We start from the raw sequence: 20,279 nt of genomic DNA, 5'->3' as shown, positions 1-20,279 counted from the left end.
TATCACAACTTCAAAAGCCAATCCTGCCTCAGGAGCCGCCTGCGGGTGACTTGCCCTGTAGGTCATGTGAATACCCCCAGAAAGGAATTTCTTCTGCACAGAGTGTGAGGAGTTGGTGCCCCCTGACACATTAACCCCACTCTTCTAGGCAGGGGCTTGAGTGTTTGACAGATCTTTAGGAAGAGACAATTCTGCTGGGAGACCTACTTTAAGGTGTTAGGTGAATTGTAATATAGATGCATTATGATATAATTAACCAAAAAAGAAAGGAGTGTTTTAAGAGCTTGCAGCGTGTGCACCTGACTCTTTAGGACCACAGTGATCTCTCAGTACATGTGACCTTCCCACTCAGCAGACAAGGAGGATGAAGCTCAGAGTGCTGAGTGCTTTGTGAGGACAGAGGGAGGCTCCACTGGGGCTGCAGAGCCTCAGACCTATGGTGTTTTCACTGTGTTATTTCTGGGATCTGCAGCGCCATGCCTTTTTGTGATGATGCTCATTTCATCAAAATTGGTTAAGAAGTAGCAAAGATTAATATGTTTTATAAATGTGTTATTAGGGCTGGACCTTAGTTATCCAGAAAATCTGGTTGGCTGGAATAGGGTAGTTTTCTAAGTGCTGAATTTTGACCTGATATCTAGTGGTGATTCAGTTCAGTTCAGTCACTCAATCGTGTCTGACTCTTTGTGACCCCATGAACTGCAGCACGCCAGGCCTCCCTGTCCATCACCAACTCCTGGAGTCCACTCAAACCCATATCCATCGAGTCGGTAATGCCATACAACCATCTCATCCTCTGTCGTCCCCTTCTCCTCCTGCCCTCAATCATTCCCAGCATCAGGGTCTTTTCCAATGAGTCATTTCTTCACATCAGGTGGCCAAAGTATTGGAGTTTCAGCTTCGACATCAGTCCTTCCAATGAACACCCGGGACTGATTTCCTTTAGGATGGACTGGTTGGATCTCCTTGCAGTCCAAGGGACTCTCAAGAGTCTTCTCCAACACCACAGTTCAAAAGCATCAGTTCTTTGGTGATCAGCTTTCTATATAGTCCAACTCTCACATACATACATGACCCCTAGAAAGACCATAGCCTTGACTAGATGGACCTTTGTTGGCAAAGTAATATCTCTGCTTTTTAATATGCTGTCTAGGTTGGTCGTAACTTTCCTTCCAAGGAGTAAGTGTCTTTTAATTTCATGGCTGCAGTCACCATCCGCAGTGATCCTGGAGCCCAGAAAAATAAAGTTGGTCACTGTTTCCACTGTTTCCCCATCTATTTCCCATGAAATGATGGGACCAGATGCCATGATTTTAGTTTTCTGAATGTTGAGCTTTAAGCCAACTTTTTCACTCTCCTCTTTCACTTTCATCAAGAGGCTCTTTAGTTCTTCTTCATTTTCTGCCATAAGGGTGGAGTCATTTGCATATCTGAGCTTATTGATATTTCTCCTGGCAATCTTGATTCCAGCTTGTACTTCCTCCAGCCCAGCGTTTCTCATGATGTACTCTGCATATCAGTTAAATAAGCAGGGTGACAATATACAGCCTTGACGTACTCCTTTTCCTATTTGGAACCAGTCTGTTGTTCCATGTCCAGTTCTAACTGTTGCTTCCTGACCTGCATACAGGTTTCTCAAGAGGCAGGTCAGGTGGTCTGGTAGTCCCATCTCTTTCAGAATTTTCCACAGTTTATTGTGATCCACACAGTCAAAGGCTTTGACTTAGTCAATAAAGCAGAAATAGATGTTTTTCTGGAACTCTCTTGCTTTTTCGATGATCCAGCAGATGTTGGCAGGGGTGGTTAGATGACAGTTGAAGAGAAAATGTTGGGAGATAACATTTTAAAGAGATAACCGTCCTTGTGGGGGATTTAGAAGACCTGGTTTGATGGTGGTGATGGTGGTGATGGTGGTGATGATAGTGAGGGTGATGATGATGATGGTGATGATGATTATGCTGCTGCTGGTGGTAATGAGCATGGTGGCAGTGGTGATGATGGTGATAATGGTGATGACAGCAGCACTAATATTTGCTGAACATTTTTGTGCTACAAATTTTTTGTTCAACGTGTATTGAATAGTGCCAGGCACTGTTCTAAGAACTTCACAAGTATTAATTCATTTAATTCTCACAAAAATCCTCTGAAGTAGATTCTATTATCCGTATTTTATAGAAAAGAAAACCGAAACACATAGAGGGTAAATAATTTGCTCAGAGTTTTACAGCTACCAAACGAGAGTGGGGACTTGAACTCAAACCCTGAGTCTGACTGCAGAGCCTACCTCTTCTCTGTCACTCAGTTCACCTCTCAAGGGCCTAGCACTGTGACCTTTGAAACTTTGCTTAATCTGGGCTAGAATTTGTTGTTGTTGTTCAGTCCTTAAGTCATATCCAACTCTTTTGTGACCCCATGGACTGTAGCCCAGCAGGTTTCTCCGTCCATGGGGTTTTACAGGCAAGAATATTGAAGTGGGTTGACTTTTTCTTCTCCCTGGTATCTTCTCGACTCAGGGATCAAACCTGCATCTCCTACATTGGCAGGCGAATTCTTTACCACTGTGCCACCTGGGAAGTCCATGGGATATCATAGGCTCATAAAATTTCAAAAATATCTTGGGAGAACTTGTATAAGGTTGCCATTTAATATTTTTGATAACTGTCGTATATTTTTACAGTCATATCATGAAAGAAAGGACCATATTAACAACCTTCCAGCAAAATAAGGACACAATCTCACTTTAAAGGACAGTCCTTCCATTTATTGAAACATACACTGAGTTGTTTATCTGACAAACGTGCCTGGAGTACCTCTTCTGGGTGAGGGGCAGGGTTTGAAATGCCAACCTAGTTCCCACCCATGTGGAACTTCTGCTGTTAGGGTAGGGGAGTTAGTCATTTTAAAAGTAAACAAAAAAATTACATAATCCAGCATTTATGAATTTGTTAAGCTCTGGAAGGATGTGAGCACAGCTCAGGGACAGAGAATAAAATGCAAGATGTGCCCTGTTAAGGAAGACCTCTTCCAGGAAATGAGGAGACAGCGTGAGGGAGGCGGAGTGGCAAACACCAGGCAGAAGAACCAGCGGGTGTTAAGTCTTAGCGCTGGGAAGCGCCTGGAGTAGAAGGAAGGAGAGGAAGCCTTGTGGCTGCTCAGGGTCCGTGAGGAGGCTGCTAAGAACAGCCTGGGTCTGATGTGCCCTCCGAAGTCAGGGGAAGAGCTTTGATTCTACTGGAGGTTACAGTGGAAATCATTGCGAGATTTGCAGATGTATGGCATGATTTGACTTACATTTTATGGATAACTCGGCCTGCTCTAGGGGAGAAAGTTGAGGAGGGGCCAGGAGAAAAGCTGGGAGCCTATTCAGGAGGCTTTTGTAGCCATCCAGCCTGAAGAGGCCAGGGCTGGAATAAGGGTCGATGGGGATGTGAAGGGGGTCCCATTTAGGTGGGAACAGGAAACAGCCTTTTCGTAGGAGGGCAGTTCAGGAAGGACCATCTACAAGGCTGTGGGGGAACCACAGGGATGATGCTGGGCAGGTAGGATGGAGCTGTTACTGTAGAGGGCTGAAGGACCAGTGGGAGGGGGAAGTTACTGGAACCCTGAAAGAGGGGCTGCCTTGAAGGAAGCAGTGGCCATCAGGGGAAGGTCAAGCCAGGCCAGTGTCTGACTCTCTCCCTCGCAGTCAGGGAGATGGAGAATTAGTCCACTGACCTCCCTCCACCTCCTGTGATCTCCTGTGGGGCTGCCCCACTGGCTACGAGCCAGACTGCAGAGGTTGCCCATTGATGTGGTCCTCCCATGTGAGCCCGTGGGCAAAGAGCAGAGGAGAGAGGGTGGAGCGCAGATCTGGTGAGAAGCAGGACGTAGCCAGCACCAAGACAACTCCCAGACCTGTGTCTGAACAGCCAGGTGGAGGGAAGGCCTTCTTCTGCACTGGAAAGACTTGGAAAGGCAGTCGGGGAGAGGAGTCAAGGTGTCCTGTCCCTGTTGAGGGCTGAATCCCTCCAGGGCTCTGAGCTCTCCTCTGTAAAGCGGTCACTGGACTGAATAACCTGGACAGTCCTTCCAGCTGTCTTCCTAGAGGACCCTACAAGGACTCTCTGAGCATTTCTCACAGGGAGTCCCTCTGAGTCTCCAGAATCCAGCCCTCCTCTCCCTCTACCCATCACCCAGAGAGAGGTCAGGCAGGACAGTGATGGGGAGTCTGGGCCTGGTTTTCTGTCAGAGCAGAAGAGCATTTGGCAGCAGCCTCACTTGGGAAGCCTCATGTCAAGTCTGTTGCTGTGCGTGGCCATCCTGCTCGTAGAAACCACATCTCTGAGGCTCTGTGTGGTCAATACAACAAGCCAAGAAAGAGAAAGACTTTTGTCATTACAGATTATGTGCAAGTCAGCCAAGACTAACTCAGGCAGAATTCTCTGAGTGAGAGGGAATTCGTGGGAAATCTTCTGCTTTTATTTTGCTTTCCAAATGAACAGCCCTTAAAACCCCAGCAAGTATTGGGTTGGCCAAAAATTTCATTTGGGTTTTTCTGTACATCTTACATGGGCTTCCCTGGAGGCTCAGTGGTAAAGAATCTGCCTGCATTGTAGGAGACTCAGTTTCAATCCCTGTATTGGGAAGATCCCCTGGAGGAGAGCCTGGCACCCCACTCGAGTATTCTTGCCTAGAGAATCCAATGGACAGAGGAGCCTGGTGGGCTAGAACCCGTAGGATCGCAAAGAGTTGGACATAACCGAGGCGACTGAGGCCAGCACAGCATATTCGCTTCCATTATATACACACATTCTCTTCCATTATAGGTTATTACAAGACATTGAGTATTGTTCCCTGTGTTATATGTTAGGTTTTTGTTGGTTATTTATTTTGTATATAGCAGTGTGTATATTTCAATACCAAGCTCCTAACTTACCCTTCTCCTGTGTCTCCTTTGGTAATCACAAGTTTGTTTTCTTTGTCTGTGATTATCTTTCTAGTTTGTAAATAAGTTAATTTGTATCCTGTCTTCAGTTCAGTTCAGTTCAGTCGCTCAGTCGTGTCCGACTCTCCGCGACCCCATGAATCACAGCACGCCAGGCCACCCCGTCCATCACAAACTCCCGGAGTTCACTCAAACTCATGTCCATAGAGTCGGTGATGCCATCCAGCCATCTCATTCTCTGTCGTCCCCTTCTCCTCCCGCCCCCAACCATTCCCAGCATCAGAGTCTTTTCCAGTGAGTCAACTCATCGCATGAGGTGGCCAAAGTATTGCAGTTTCAGCTTTAGCATCAGTCCTTCCAATGAACACCCAGGATTGATCTCCTTTAGAATGGACTGGTTGGATCTCCTTGCAGTATAAGGGACTCTCAAGAGTCTTCTTCAGCACCACAGTTCAAAAGCATCAATTCTTCAGCGATCAGCTTTCTTCACAGTCCAACTCTCACATCCATACATGACCACTGGAAAAACCATAGCCTTGACTAGATGGACCTTTGTTGGCAAAGTAATGTCTCTGCTTTTTAATATACTATCTAGGTTGGTCATAACTTTCCTTCCAAGGAGTAAGCATCTTTTAATTTCATGGCTGCAATCAGCATCTGCAATGATTTTGGAGCCCCAAAAAACAAAGTCTGACACTGTTTCCACTGTTTTTCCATCTATTTCCCATGAAGTGATGGGATCGGATGCCATGATCTTTGTTTTCTGAATGTTGAGCTTCAAGCCAACCTTTTCACTCTCCTCTTTCACTTTCATCAAGAGGCTTTTGAGTTCCTCTTCACTTTCTGCCATAAGGGTGGTGTCATCTGCATATCTGAGGTTATTGATATTTCTCCCAGCAATCTTGATTCCAGCTTGTGCTTCTTCCAGCCCAGCGTTCCTCATGATGTACTCTGCATATAACTTAAATAAGCAGGGTGACAATACACAGCCTTGACGTACTCCTTTTCCTATTTGGAACCAGTCTGTTGTTCCATGTACATTTCTGACTGTTGCTTCCCGACCTGCATCCAGGTTTCTCAAGAGGCAGGTCAGGTGGTCTGGTATTCCCATCTCTTTCAGAATTTTCCACAGTTTATTGTGATCCACACAGTCAAAGGCTTTGGCATAGTCAGTGAAGCAGAAATAGATGTTTTTCTGGAACTCTCTTGCTTTCTCCATGATCCAGCAGATGTTGGCAATTTGATCTCTGGTGCCTCTGCCTTTTCTGAAACCTGCTTGAACATCTGGGAGTTCATGGGTCACATATTGCTGAAGCCTGGCTTGGAGAATTTTGAGCATGACTTGACTAGTGTGTGAGATGAGTGCAATTGTGCGGTAGTTTGAGCATTCTTTGGCATTGCCTTTCTTTGGGATTGGAATGAAGACTGACCTTTTCCAGTCCTGTGGCCACTGCTGAGTTTTCCAAATTTGCTGACATATTGAGTGCAGCACTTTCACAGCATCATCTTTCAAGATTTGAAATAGCTCAACTGGAATTCCATCACCTCCACTAGCTTTGTTTGTAGTGATGCTTTCTAAGGGCCACTTGACTTCACATTCCAAGATGTCTGGCTCTAGGTCAGTGATCACATTATCGTGACTATCTTGGTCATGAAGATCTCTTTTGTACAGTTCTTCTGTGTATTCTTGCCACCTCTTCTTAATATCTTCTGCTTCTGTTAGGTCCATACCATTTCTGTCCTTTATCGAGCCCATCTTTGCATGAAATTTTCCCTTGGTATCTGAAATTTTCTTGAAAAGATCTCTTGTTTTTCCTATTCTGTTGTTTTCCTCTATTTCTTTGCATTGATCGCTAAGGAGGGCTTTCTTATCTCTCCTTGCTATTCTTTGGAACTCTGCATTCAGATGCTTATATCTTTCCTTTTCTCCTTTGCTTTTCGCTTCTCTTCTTTTCACAGCTATTTGTACGGCCTCCTCAGACAGCCATTTTGCTTTTTTGCATTTCTTTTCCATGGGGATGGTCTTGGTCCCTGTCTCCTGTAGAATGTCATGAACCTCCATCCAGAGTTCTTCAGGCACTCTATCAATCAGATCTAGTCCCTTAAATCTATTTCTCACTTCCACTGTATACTCATAAGGGATTTATTTGATTTTGGTCATATCTGAATGGTCTAGTGGTTTTCCCTACTTTCTTCAATTTCAGTCTGAATTTGGCAATAAGGAGTTCATGATCTGAGCCACAGTCAGCTCCTGGTCTTGTTTTTGCTGACTATATAGAGTTTCTCCATCTTTGGCTGCAAAGAATATAATCAGTCTGATTTCGGTGTTGACCATCTGGTGATGTCCATGTGTAGAGTCTTCTCTTGTGTTGTTGGAAGAGGGTGTTCACTATGACCAGTGCGTTCTCTTGACAAAACTCTATTAGCCTTTGCCCTGCTTCATTCCGTGCTCCAAGGCCAAATTTGTCTGTTACTCCAGGTGTTTCTTGACTTCCTACTTTTGCATTCCAGTCCCCTATAATGAAAAGGACATCTTTTTTGGGTGTTAGTTCTAAAAGTTCTTGTAGGTCTTCATAGAACCGTTCAACTTTGGCTTCTTCAGCATTACTGGTTGGGGCATAAGCCTGGATTACTGTAATATTGAATGGTTTACCTTGGAAATGAACAGAAATCATTTTGTCATTTTTAAGATTGCATCCAAGTACTGCATATTTGGACTCTTTTGTTGACCATGATGGCTACTCCATTTCTTCTAAGGGATTTCTGCCCACAACAGTAGATATAATGGTCATCTGAGTTAAATTCACCGATTCCAGTCCATTTTAGTTCACTGATTCCTAGAATGTCAACATTCACTCTTGCCATCTCCTGTTTGACCACTTCCAATTTGCCTTGATTCATGGACCTAACATTCCAGGTTCATATGCAATATTGCTCTTTACAGCACTGGACCTTGCTTCTATCACTGGTCACATCCACAACTGGGTATTGGTTTTTCTTTTGCTCCATCCCTTTATTCCTTCTATAGTTATTTCTCCACTGATCTCCAGTAGCATACTGGGCACCTACCGACCTGGGGAATTCCTCATGCAGTATCCTATCATTTTGCCCTTTGATACTGTTCATGGGGTTCTCAAGGCAAGTATACTGAAGTGGTTTGCCATTCCCTCTCCTGTCTTAGATTCCACTTAGAAGCAGTATCATATGATATTTGTCTTTCCTTTGTCTGTCTTACTTCACTCAGTGTGATAATCTTTAGATCCATCCACGTGCTGCGGATGGCATTATTTCATTCTTTTCTATGGCTAAGTAGTATCCCATTGTATGTATGTAACACACCTTCTTTGTCCATTCCTCTGTTGATAGACATTTAGGTTACTCCTTGTCTTGGCTGTTGTAAACAGTGCTGCAGTGAACATTGGGATGCATATATCTTTTCAAATTATGTTTTTCTTTGGGTATATTTGGCTCCCTTTTAAAAACACAGTGAATAAGATGAAAATTCCAAACAGGCACGTTACAATCTGCTCATTTCAGGGAGAAGGGAATTTTAAGTCACCTTAACTACATTTCTGGTTACTTAGCAAGGCAAGAAAGAACAACTTCAGTGAAACCAGGGGGAGTCTGCTGTACAAAGAGTTGTTACAGACTCAGGAGGTGGTGAATTAGGGCAGGGATAGGAGAAGGGAGGGGAGGATGGGAATGGAGTTCCTGACCCCCGCACAAGGCCAATATGATGTCTTCAGAGCCAGCAGCTCTGAGAAGCTTCTTTACATTCCAAGGGGTCTTTGTTCCCCTTGGACCCGCAATTTGATCTCTTTGATCCCTGAGTATCCTGACTTTTAAGCTTCAAAGCTCCAAGATTCCCAGCCTTTGGGGAATTACAACCCGCCCCCTTATCATTTTCTCTTCTTTCTTCGTTTCTGAAGATGATGGGAATTCTGGTAGGATTTTAAGGGGAGTTTATTATCTCTTAGAAAACAATATGGAGCCTGTGTGAAAAATATATGTCAGTGAACAAATAGAAAACCTACAGTTATCAAATTTCAGTTTGGTGTCTTGGGAAGGTATCTTTTGTAGAAGAATGAATGCCTCTGAAATAATAAAAACAGGCACGTGATTGTTAACATATTGGTTTCTGTAGTTCAGATGCAATTTTTGTAACATGACATTAAATGAGACATTTCCTGACTTGGCTAGGGACACTAGTTGACTAGGGACCATGTTCTCAAGAACACGCTAGGTTGTGGGCAGGCCTCACTGACAGGTGGCCCATGCTGGTTCCCGTCAGGCAGAGGGAAGTGCTGGAGTCCCCACTGTGAGCTTTGCCTGGCCCCTTCAAGGGGGAGAAGAGGGGGAATACCCCTTGCCTATGCCTTACACTAATGAGAGGGCTCCAGCCTGTTGCCGTTACAGCCGTGGAGCCTGGTAGGAGTTCCTGGGTGAGCCGATTTGATGGCCCCTCCAAGTCCTGACTCCTAGAAGACTCTCTCAGTGACGTACTGATCAGGACTTCCCCTGAAGACAGAGTGTGGGGGCAACACTGAGGGGGAACACACATCGATTGAACGAGAGGCAAAAGTAGCCATTATCTTGGGGTTATTTCGTTCAGCTCTTATTTTAGATGGGCATAGCATTCTTAGGCCTTCCCCGATGGCTCAGTGGGTAAAGAATTTGCCCACAGGTGACATGGTTTCAATCCCTGGGTTGGGGAGATCCCCTGGAGGAGGAAATGGTGACCTGCTCCAGTTTTATTGCCTGAAAAATCCCACGAACAGAGGAACCTGGTGGGCTACAATCCAAAGGGTCTCAAAGAGTCGGACATGACTGAGTGACTAAGCACACACAAACACACACATGGCATTCTTACCATTTCAACTGCTATGGATTAGATTGTGCCCTCCTCCCAAATTCATGTGCTGAAGCCTTAACCTCTGTGTGACTGTGTTTGGATATAGGGCCTTGAAAGAGGTAATTAAGGTTAAATTAGGTCGTGAGGGGGAGGGGACTAGTCCAATAGGATTGGTGTTCTTAAGAGGAAGGGACAGCAGGACTGCAGTGCTCAAAGAAAAGGCCACATGAGGACACAGCGAGAAGGTGGCTGCCTGAAAGCTAAGGAGAGAGGCTTCAGAACAAATCAAACCTGCTTGCACCTTGATCTTGGACTTCTAGCTTTCAGAACTGTGAGAAAATAAGCATCTGTTGTTTAAGCCACTCAGTCTGTGGTATTTTATTATGATAGCTTGACTATGACTGCAACTGAGGCTGGAAAGTTGAAGTAAATAAACCATCACTTGCCCTTGACTTACTTAATTTAAGTAATAGGGTATCTTGGAGATTTGTTCTGGCTGGTTTGTGGACTTAATGAAAGCACATCAAACTCATTGGTTTTAACCTACCTTTCTGCTCATTCTTCAAAAGCATAAAAATAACTAACATTGTGTGTACTTAGCATGTGCAAGGCACTGTTCTAAGCAGTTCATATGTTCAAACTCATTTCATTATTAATTCAGTTATCTGAAAATAATAGTCTTATTATTTCCAATTTCCAGTTTGGAAACTGGAAGACAGAGAGGTTCCATAGCTTGCCCGGATACATACAGCTCGTCAGTGCTGGGATCAAGACCCTATCCCAGGCAGTCTGGCTCCTTCCACCTTCTCCTTAAGCATTACTCTTCACTACCTCGGCCAATCCCAGGAGAACACCTACAGTCCTGTTCTCTAGTCTTTCACATGGAGCTGCCTTTCAGGGAAAATAACCTTCTGCCAGTTGCTATAGATCCTACTGTTTTCCTTTATTCCTAAATTTATACATAAATTAACCTCCTCTATGGACATCACCAGATGGTCAACACCGAAATCAGATTGATTATATTCTTTGCAGCCAAAGATGGAGAAGTTCTATACAGTTAGCAAAAACAAGACCAGGAGCTGACTGTGGCTCAGATCATGAACTCCTTATTGCCAAATTCAGACTGAAATTGAAGAAAGTAGGGAAAACCATTAGACCATTCAGGTATGACCTAAATCAAATCCCTCATGATTATACGGTGGAAGTGAGGAATAGATTTAAGGGACTAGATCTGATAGATAGAGCGCCTGATGAACTCTGGACGGAGGTTCATGACATTGTACAGGAGACAGGGACCAAGACCATCCCCATGGAAAAGAAATGCAAAAATGCAAAATGGCTGTCTGAGGAGTTCTTAGAAATAGCTGTGAAAAGAAGAGAAGCAAAAAGCAAAGGAGAAAAGGAAAGATATAAGCATCTGAATGCAGAGTTCCAAAGAATAGCAAGGAGAGATAAGAAAGCCCTCCTCAGCGATCAATACAAAGAAATAGAGGAAAACAACAGAATGGGAAAGACAAGAGATCTCTTCAAGAATATTAGAGTTTCCAAGGGAACATTTCATGCAAAGATGGGCTCGATAAAGGACAGAAATGGTATGGACCTAACAGAAGCAGAAGATATTAAGAAGAGGTGGCAAGAATACACAGAAGAACTGTACAAAAAAGATCTTCATGACCAAGATAGTTACGATAATGTGATCACTGACCTAGAGCCAGACATCTTGGAATGTGAAGTCAAGTGGGCCTTAGAAAGCATCACTACAAACAAAGTTAGTGGAGGTGATGGAATTCCAGTTGAGCTATTTCAAATCCTGAAAGATGATGCTGTGAAAGTGCTGCACTCAATATGCCAGCAAATTTGGAAAACTCAGCAGTGGCCACAAGACTGGAAAAGGTCAGTCTTCATCCCAATCCCAAAGAAAGGCAATGCCAAAGAATGCTCAAACTACTGCACAATTGCACTCATCTCACACTCTAGTAAAGTCATGCTCAAAATTCTCCAAGCCAGGCTTCAGCAGTATGTGAACCGTGAACTCCCAGATGTTCAAGCAGGTTTTAGAAAAGGCAGAGGCACCAGAGATCAAATTGCCAACATCCGCTGGATCATGGAGAAAGCAAGAGAGTTCCAGAAAACCATCTATTTCTGCTTCATTGACCATGCCAAAGCCTTTGACTGTGCGGATCACAATAAACTGTGGAACATTCTGAAAGAGATGGAAATACCAGACCACCTGACCTGCCTCTTGAGAAACCTGTATGCAGGTCGGGAAGCAACAGTCAGAACTGTTCATGGAACAACAGACTGGTTCCAAATAGGAAAAGGAGTACGTCAAGGCTGTATATTGTCACCTTGCTTATTTAACTTATATGCAGAGTACATCATGAGGAACGCTGGGCTGGAAGAAGCACAAGCTGGAATCAAGATTGCTGGGAGAAATATCAATAACCTCAGATATGCAGATGACACCACCCTTATGGCAGAAAGTGAAGAGGAACTCAGAAGCCTCTTGATGAAAATGAAAGACGAGAGTGAAAAGGTTGGCTTGAAGCTCAACATTCAGAAAACAAAGATCATGGCATCTGGTCCCATCACTTCATGGGAAATAGATGGGGAAACAGTGGAGACAGTGTCAGACTTTATTTTGGGGGGCTCCAGAATCACTGCAGATGCTGGTTGCAGCCATGAAATTAAAAGACGCTTGCTCCTTGGAAGGAAAGTTATGACCAACCTTGATAGCATATTAAAAAGCAGAGACATTACTTTGCCAACAAAGGTCCATCTAGTCAAGGCTATGGTTTTTCCAGTGGTCATGTATGGATGTGAGAGTTGGACTGTGAAGAAAGCTGATCACCGAAGAATTGATGCTTTTGAACTGTGGTGTTGGAGAAGACTCTTGAGAGTCACTTATACTTCAAGGAGATCCAACCAGTCCATTCTAAAGGAGATCAATCCTGGGTGTTCATTGGAAGGACTGATGCTAAAGCTGAAACTGCAATACTTTGGCCACCTCATGCGACGAGTTGACTCACTGGAAAAAACTCTGATGCTGGGAAAGGTTGGGGGCGGGAGGAGAAGGGGACGACGGAGAATGAGATGGCTGGATGGCATCACCGACTCTGTGGACTTGAGTCTGAGTGAACTCCGGGAGTTGGTGATGGACAGGGAGGCCTGGTGTGCTGTGATTCATGGGGTCGCGGAGAGTCATACATGACTGAGCGACAGAACTGAACTGAACTGAGTAAATTTAAAAGTCCTGCAAAAGCAGTTCTGAGGGGGAGTTTTATATCAATACAAATCTACATCAAGAAATGAAGAAAAACATCAAATAAACAACCTAATCTTACACCTACAACAACTAGAAAAATACCAAAAAAACCCCGAAGTTAATAGAAAGAAAGAAATTGTAAAGATCAGAGCAGAAGTAAATGAAAAAGAAATGAAGGAAACAATAGAAAAGATCAATAAAACTAAAAGCTGCTTCTTTGAGAAGATGAGCAAAATTGACAGACCACTAGCCAGAATCATAAAGAAAGAAAGGTAGAAGACTCAAATCAATAAAATTATGAGTGAAAATGAAGAAGTTACAACAGACAACACAGAAATACAAAGGCTCATAAAAGTCTACTATGAGCAACTCTAGACCAAAAAAATGGACAACCTGGAAGCAATCGACAAGTTTTTAGAAAAGTGCGACCTTCCAAAAATGAACAAAGAATAAACAGAAATCATGAACAAACAGCAAAATTGAAACCATGATCAAAAATATTCCAACAAATGAAAGCCCAGGGCCAGATGGCTTCACAGACAAATTCTCTCAAACGTTTCAGTTCAGTTCAGTTCAGTTGCTCAGTCGTGCCCGACTCTTTGCGACCCCATGAATCACAGCAAGCCAGGCCTCCCTGTCCATCACCAAATCCCAGAGTTCACTCAATCTCATGTCCATCAAGTCAGTGATGCCTTCCAGCCATCTCATTCTCTGTCGTCCCCTTCTCCTCCTGCCCCAGTCCTTCCCAGCATCAGAGTCTTTTCCAGTGAGTCAGCTCGTCACATGAGGTGGCCAAAGTATTGTTTAGAGAAGAACTAACACCTATCCTCGAACTCTTCTGAAAAATTGCAGAGGGAGGAACACTCCTAAACTCATTCTATGAGACCACTATTATCTGATACCAAAATCAGAGAAAGATATCACAAAAAAGAAACTTACAGGCTAATATCTCTGATGAATATAGACACAAAAATCCTCAACAAAATACTAGTAAACAAAATCCAACAACACATTAGAAGGATCACACACCATGGTCAAGTGGAGTTTATCCTCAGGATGCAAAGGTTCTTCAATATGCACAAATCAATCAATGTGATATACCATATAAACAAATTAAAAAATAAAAACCAAATGATAATCTCAATAGATGCAGAAAAAGCCTTTGCCAAAATTCAGCACCCATTTACAATAAAAACTCTTCAGAAAATGGTCATAGACAGAACCTACCTCAACATAATAAAGGTCATATATGACAAATCCACAGCAAACATTATTCTCAATGGTGAAAAACTGAAAGCATTTCCTCTCAGTTCAGGAATAAGACAAGGGGGCTCACTCTCACCACTACTATTCAACATAGTTTTGGATTCACCATAGTTTTGGAAGTCCTAGCCACAACAGAGAAGAAAAAGAAATAAAATGAATCCATATGGGAAAAGAAGCAGTAAAATTCTCACTGTTTATAGATGACTTGATACTATACATAGAAAATCCTAGAGATGCCACCAGAAAATTACTAGAGTTAATCAATGAATTTAGTAAAGTTTCAGGATACAAAATTAATACACAGAAATCCCTGGCATCCGTATACATTACCAATGAAGAATCTAAAAGAGAAATTAAGGAAACAATCCCATTCACCATTGCAACAAAAAGAATAAAATACCTAGGTAGAAACCAAGGAGACAAAAGACCTGTATACAGAAAACCATAAGACACTAATGAAGGAAATTAAAGACAACACAGACAGATGGAGAGATGTATCATGTTCTTGGATTGGCAGAATCAATACTGTGAAAATGACTATACTACCCAGAGCAATCTACAGTTTCAAGGTAATCCCCATCAAATTACCAATGGCATTTTTATAGAATTATAAAACAATTATAAAACAATAGAATTAAAACAATTTCACAATCTGTATGGAAACATAAAAGACCCTAAACAGCCAAAGGAATCTTGAGAAAGAAAAAATGGAGCTGGAGGAATCAACTTTCCTTACTTCAGACTATACTACAAAGTTACAGTAATCAAGACAGTATGGCACTGGCACAAAGCCAGAAATATAGATCAGTGGAGCAGGAATGAAAGTCTGGAGATAAACTCATGCACCTATGGGCACCTTATCTTTGACAAAGGAGGCAAAAATATGCAATGGAGAAAAGACAGCCTCTTCAGTAAGTGGTGCTGAGAAAACCAGACAGCTATATGTAGAAGAATGAAATTAAAACACTTCCTAACACCATATACAAAGATAAAGTCAAAATGAATTAAAGACCTAAATGTAAGGCCATAAACTATAAAACTCTTAAGAGGAAAATATAGACAAAAACTGTCTTTGACATAAATCACAGCAATATCCTCTTCAACCCACCTCCTAGAGTACTTACTGGAAATAAAAACAAAAATAAATAAGTGGGATTTAATTAAACTGAAAAGCTTTTGCACAGCAAAGGAAACTATAAACAAGATGAAAAAACAACCCTCAGAAAGGGAGAAAATAATTGCAAATGAGACAACTGACAAAGGGGTAATCTCCAAAATATGTAAGCAGCTCATGCAGCTCAATACCATAAAAACAAACAACTCAATCATAAAGTGGGAGAAGACCTAAACAGACATTTCTACAAAGAAGACGTACAGATGGCCAACAAACATGTGAAAAGATGCTCAACATTGCTCATTATTAGAAAAGTAGAAAGTATTAGTCACTCAGTCATGTCCAACTCTTTGGACACCAGGCTTCCCAGTCCATGGGATTCTCCAGGTAAGAATACTGGAGTGGGCTACCATGAACTTCTCCAGGGGATCTTCCTGACCCAGGATTGAACCTGGGTCTCCCACACTGCAGACAGATTCTTTATCATCTGAGCCACCAGGGAAATCCATTCATTATTAGAGAAATGAGAATCAAAACTACAATGAGGTATTAACTCACTCTGGTCAGAATGGCTATTGTCAAAAAATGTACAAACAATAAATGCTGGAAAGGATATGGAAAAAAGGGAACCCTCTTGTACTGTTGGTGGGAATGCAAATTGATACAGCCACCATAGAGAACAGTATGGAGAGTCCTTAAAAAATTAGGAATATAACTACCATATGACCCAGCAATCTCACAAATGGGCATATACCTGAGAAAACCATAATTGAAAAAGACACATGACTCTCAAGAGTCTTCTCCAACACCACAGTTCAAAAGCATCAATTCTTCAGCGATCAGCTTTCTTCACAGTCCAACTCTCACATCCATACATGACCACGGGAAAAACCATAGCCTTGACTAGGCGGACGTTTGTTGGCAAAGTAATGTCTCTGCTTTTTAATATATTATCAAGGTTGGTCATAACTTTCCTTCCAAGGAGTAAGCGTCTTTTAATTTCATGGCTGCAATCAGCATCTGCAGTGATTTTGGAGCCCCCAAAAATAAAGTCAGCCACTGTTTCCACTGTTTTTCCATCTATTTCCCATGAAGTGTACCGCAAGGAGATCCAACCAGTCCATTCTAAGGGAGATCGATCCTGGGTGTTCATTGGAAGGACTGATGCTAAAGCTGAAACTGCAATACTTTGGCTACCTCATGCAACGAGTTGACTCCCTGGAAAAGACTGATGCTGGGAAGGGTTGGGGGTGGGAGGAGAAGGGGACGACCGAGAATGAGATGGCTGGATGGCATCACCGACTAGATGGACATGAGTTTGAGTGAACTCCGGGAGTTGGTGATGGACAGGGAGGCCTGGCGTGCTGTGATCCATGGGGTCGCGGAGAGTCGGACACGACTGAGCGACTGAACTGAACTGAACTGAACCCCAATGTTCATAGCAGCACTATTTACAGTAGTAGGACATGGAGGCAACCCAGATGTCCATCAACAGATGAATGAATAAAGAAGCCGTGGCACATACATACAATGGAATATTACTCAGCCATAAAAAGGAACTTTCTGCATTTGAGTTGGTTCTAGTGAAGTGGATGAACCTGTGGGGAGGCTTCTTTGAAGAAGGGGCATTTTGGCAAAGGTCTGAGCCTATTATACAGGATGAAGTAAGTCAGAAAGGGAAAACCAAATTTCATATATAAAAGCATATATATATGAAATCTAGAAAATGGTAATGATTAACCTATTGGCAGGGTAGGGATAGAGACACAGACGTAGAGGATAAACTTTGGATACAACAGGGGAAGGAGAGACTTGGGCTTGAGGAGAGTAACACTGAAACATATACATTACCATGTATAAAATAGAGAGCTAATGGGAAGTTGCTGTATAACACAAGGAGCTCAACCAAGTGCTCTGTGACAACCTAGAGGGGTGGGATGGGGTGGGGGGGTAGGGAGGAGGTTCAAGAGGGAGGGGACATATGTCCACTTGTGGCTGAATCATGTTGTGGTATGGCAGAGGCCAACACAATATTGTAAAGCAATTATCCTCAAGTTAAAAATAAAGAAAACTCCCATTGATTACATTATCAGTTATGGCTGTGTAAGGCAGACAGCAGGATGCATTTTGGTTTGGGCATAGGAAGGGGGGCTTTTGAATGCTTTGACTCACTTATACATTCATGTGATGAATGCTTATAGAATGCCTACTCTGTTCCAGGCACTGTGCCAGGTGCTGGGGATGAAATTTGGGAGCTGAGAGTCTAGTGAAGGGGAGAGGAAGTAAATTGGAGGGCCGTGCATGAAATTATTTAATTGTAAAGTTGAAAGTTCAGTTCAGTTCAGTCGCTCAGTCGTGTCTGACTCTTTGCGACCCCATGAATCACAGCACGCCAGGCCTCCCTGTCCATCACCAACTCCTGGAGTTCACTCAAACTCATGTCCATCGAGTCAGTAAGGAGACTCTGACCCGTAGTAGGTGCTCAGTAATCATTTGTTGAATGAGTGACCTGACCTAGTGTGGGGAGGCTTCTTTGAAGAAGGGGCGTTTTGGCAAAGGTCTGAGGCGTGGGTAGGGGCAGTGGGGTGGGGATGGTGGGGTGGAGAGTGGTATTTAGGAGAGCAGCATCTTCCTTCTTGGAGGAGCAGGGATACTGCTTTTGGACAGCAAGAACCTCAGGTCTTGGACTCTCGACTCACATCTTAAGCAAAGCTTTCTTGTCTTACTGTTCACCCATACTCATGTTCTGCTTCTTTTCAATGCTGTTTAGATGTTGTTTGGGCTGTCTCCTCATTATTTATTCTCTAAATTTCTTACCTAAAATGTCTGTTCCTTAATAATTCACATTTTCATAATGTCTGAGGCCAATCGTCTTTTTCTCCAGAAGGAACATGTTTTCAAACTCATGATGATGGCGCTGCTGCTGCTGCTGCTAAGTCGCTTTAGTCGTGTCCGATTCTGTGGTACAGCATAAAAATTTACTTTATAGGCAGGATTGTTGAATTTTTTCCAATAGCCATGTATGGATGCAAGAGTTGGACTATAAAGAAAGCTGAGCGCTGAAGAATTGATGCTTTTGAACTGTGGTGTTGGAGAAGACTCTTGAGAGTCCCTTGGACTGCAAGGAGATCCAACCAGTCCATCCGAAAGGAGATCAGTCCTGACTGTTCATTGGAAGGACTGATGTTGAAGCTGAAGCTCCAATACTTTGGCCACCCCATGTGAAGAACTGACTCACTGGAAGAGACCCTGATGCTGGGAAAGATTGAGGGCAAAAGGAGAAGGGAGTAACAGAGGATGAGATGGTTGGGTAACGTTACTGACTCAATGGACATGAGTTTGAGCAAGCTCCAGGAGACAGTGGAGGACAAAAGAGCCTGGCATGCCACAATCCATGGGGTTGCAAAGAGTCAGACATGACTTATCAACTGAACAGTGATAACAACATCTCCATTTAACAGAAGAGAAAACTGAGGCCTGGAGAGCTTGGTACCGCATCCAGATCAGACTACTTGTACAGGCAACTCTAGGATTTGAACTCTAACCTGTCACCAAAACCGGGGCTCCCCTTGCTCTTTCTGGGCCTGCCATATGGTTGTGGTGAGTGAGGGAAGGTGTGTTCTAAACCTTGAAGCAATCATTTGTTTTTTCCTGTGAATAGTTGGTTAGTTTGGCTGAAATCTGAGTTGCTTTAGGATTGAATCTAAATCTGCTGCTTAGGATTGAATATAAACAGTTTGAGACTGCTGGCTCCAGGGGTGTATCTGTTTTCATTGTTTTGTCCTGAGGGGGCTTCAGAACCAGATGTTTATTTGCATAAAGGTATCCAAGTGCGGCTGAATACATAGTGTCAGGGCAATGCTGCCATCTCTCCCCCATCAGCAGGGGACCTGTCCTCCTGCATTCTACAGATATTTGTGTATTTGTGGAGCCCCTACACTGTGGTGAGCACTTTGCCCTAGGGTTGTAGGGCACATTGTAGAAGTTAAACCTCTCGCTGATAGAGCTTATATCCTAGTGAGAAAAACAAAAAGTTAGACCAAAGAGGAAAAAAAACATGAAAAATTATGTGAGCGGTTGGTGATCAGAGCTAAGAGGAAAAAGAAACCCTGAGTAAGGAAGGAGGCCCGCGTGGTTAGAGTTGGCATTAGCCAGGAGGAGATGGAGGTGCGGCCAGGCAGGGAGCCATGCAGACCCAGGGGACTTAGTGGGCCAATGCAAGGACCTCGATGTTGGGTTTATTTTCACTGTTCATGTGTGCATGCTAAGTTGCCTCAGTTGTGTCCGACTCTTTGCAACCCTATGGACTGTAGCCCACCAGGCTCCTCCGTCCTTGGGATTCTCCAGTCTAGAATACTGGAGTGGGCAGCCATGCCCTTCTCCAGGGGATCTTCCGGACCCAAGGATTGAACCCTCATCTCTTATGTCTCCTGCATTGGCAAGCAGGTTCTTTAACACTAGCGCCACCTGGGAAGCACCTTCATTGTTCATAGGCATTGACTTTTACTCTGAATGAGATGGGAAACCCTTGAAGGCTTTAAGCAAGGGGGAGGGAGAAGGGCAGGGATGGAAGGAATGGGCTTAGGTGGAAGCCTGGCAGTGGTCCGGGGAGAGGTGGTGTGGCCTAGGTGACAGCAGTGGACAGGTGGAAAGTGATGGGTCCTGACCATGTTCCGAGATGGAACTGGTGGGATTTGCCATGCTCTGGATCTGCCTGTCCTGTACTATCTAGGAGGTAGAGTAGAATGAACCCAAGTTAAGTCATTTACTAGATGGCACCACCATGGCAGGGAGATGGATGAACATGGGTGATCAGGTGAGACTGCACAGTGCAGGATGGGGCTGCTTAGGCCTTCAG

At 43.5% G+C, this 20,279-nt stretch overlaps 1 protein-coding gene across 3 annotated transcripts in view; it reads left to right on the top strand.

Annotated features, from left to right (window-relative positions):
• The window catches only part of HIVEP3 (HIVEP zinc finger 3), a 569,356-nt gene that overhangs the window by 174,862 nt on the left and 374,215 nt on the right, over positions 1-20,279 (top strand). The gene's annotated exons all lie outside the window — the stretch shown is intronic.

The sequence above is a fragment of the Moschus berezovskii genome, chromosome 4 (genome assembly GCF_049115385.1).
Source record: "Moschus berezovskii isolate FMDL1 chromosome 4, NW_MosBer_1.0, whole genome shotgun sequence".
NCBI lineage: Eukaryota > Metazoa > Chordata > Mammalia > Artiodactyla > Moschidae > Moschus > Moschus berezovskii.
This window is presented reverse-complemented; position numbering and strand designations above follow the sequence as displayed.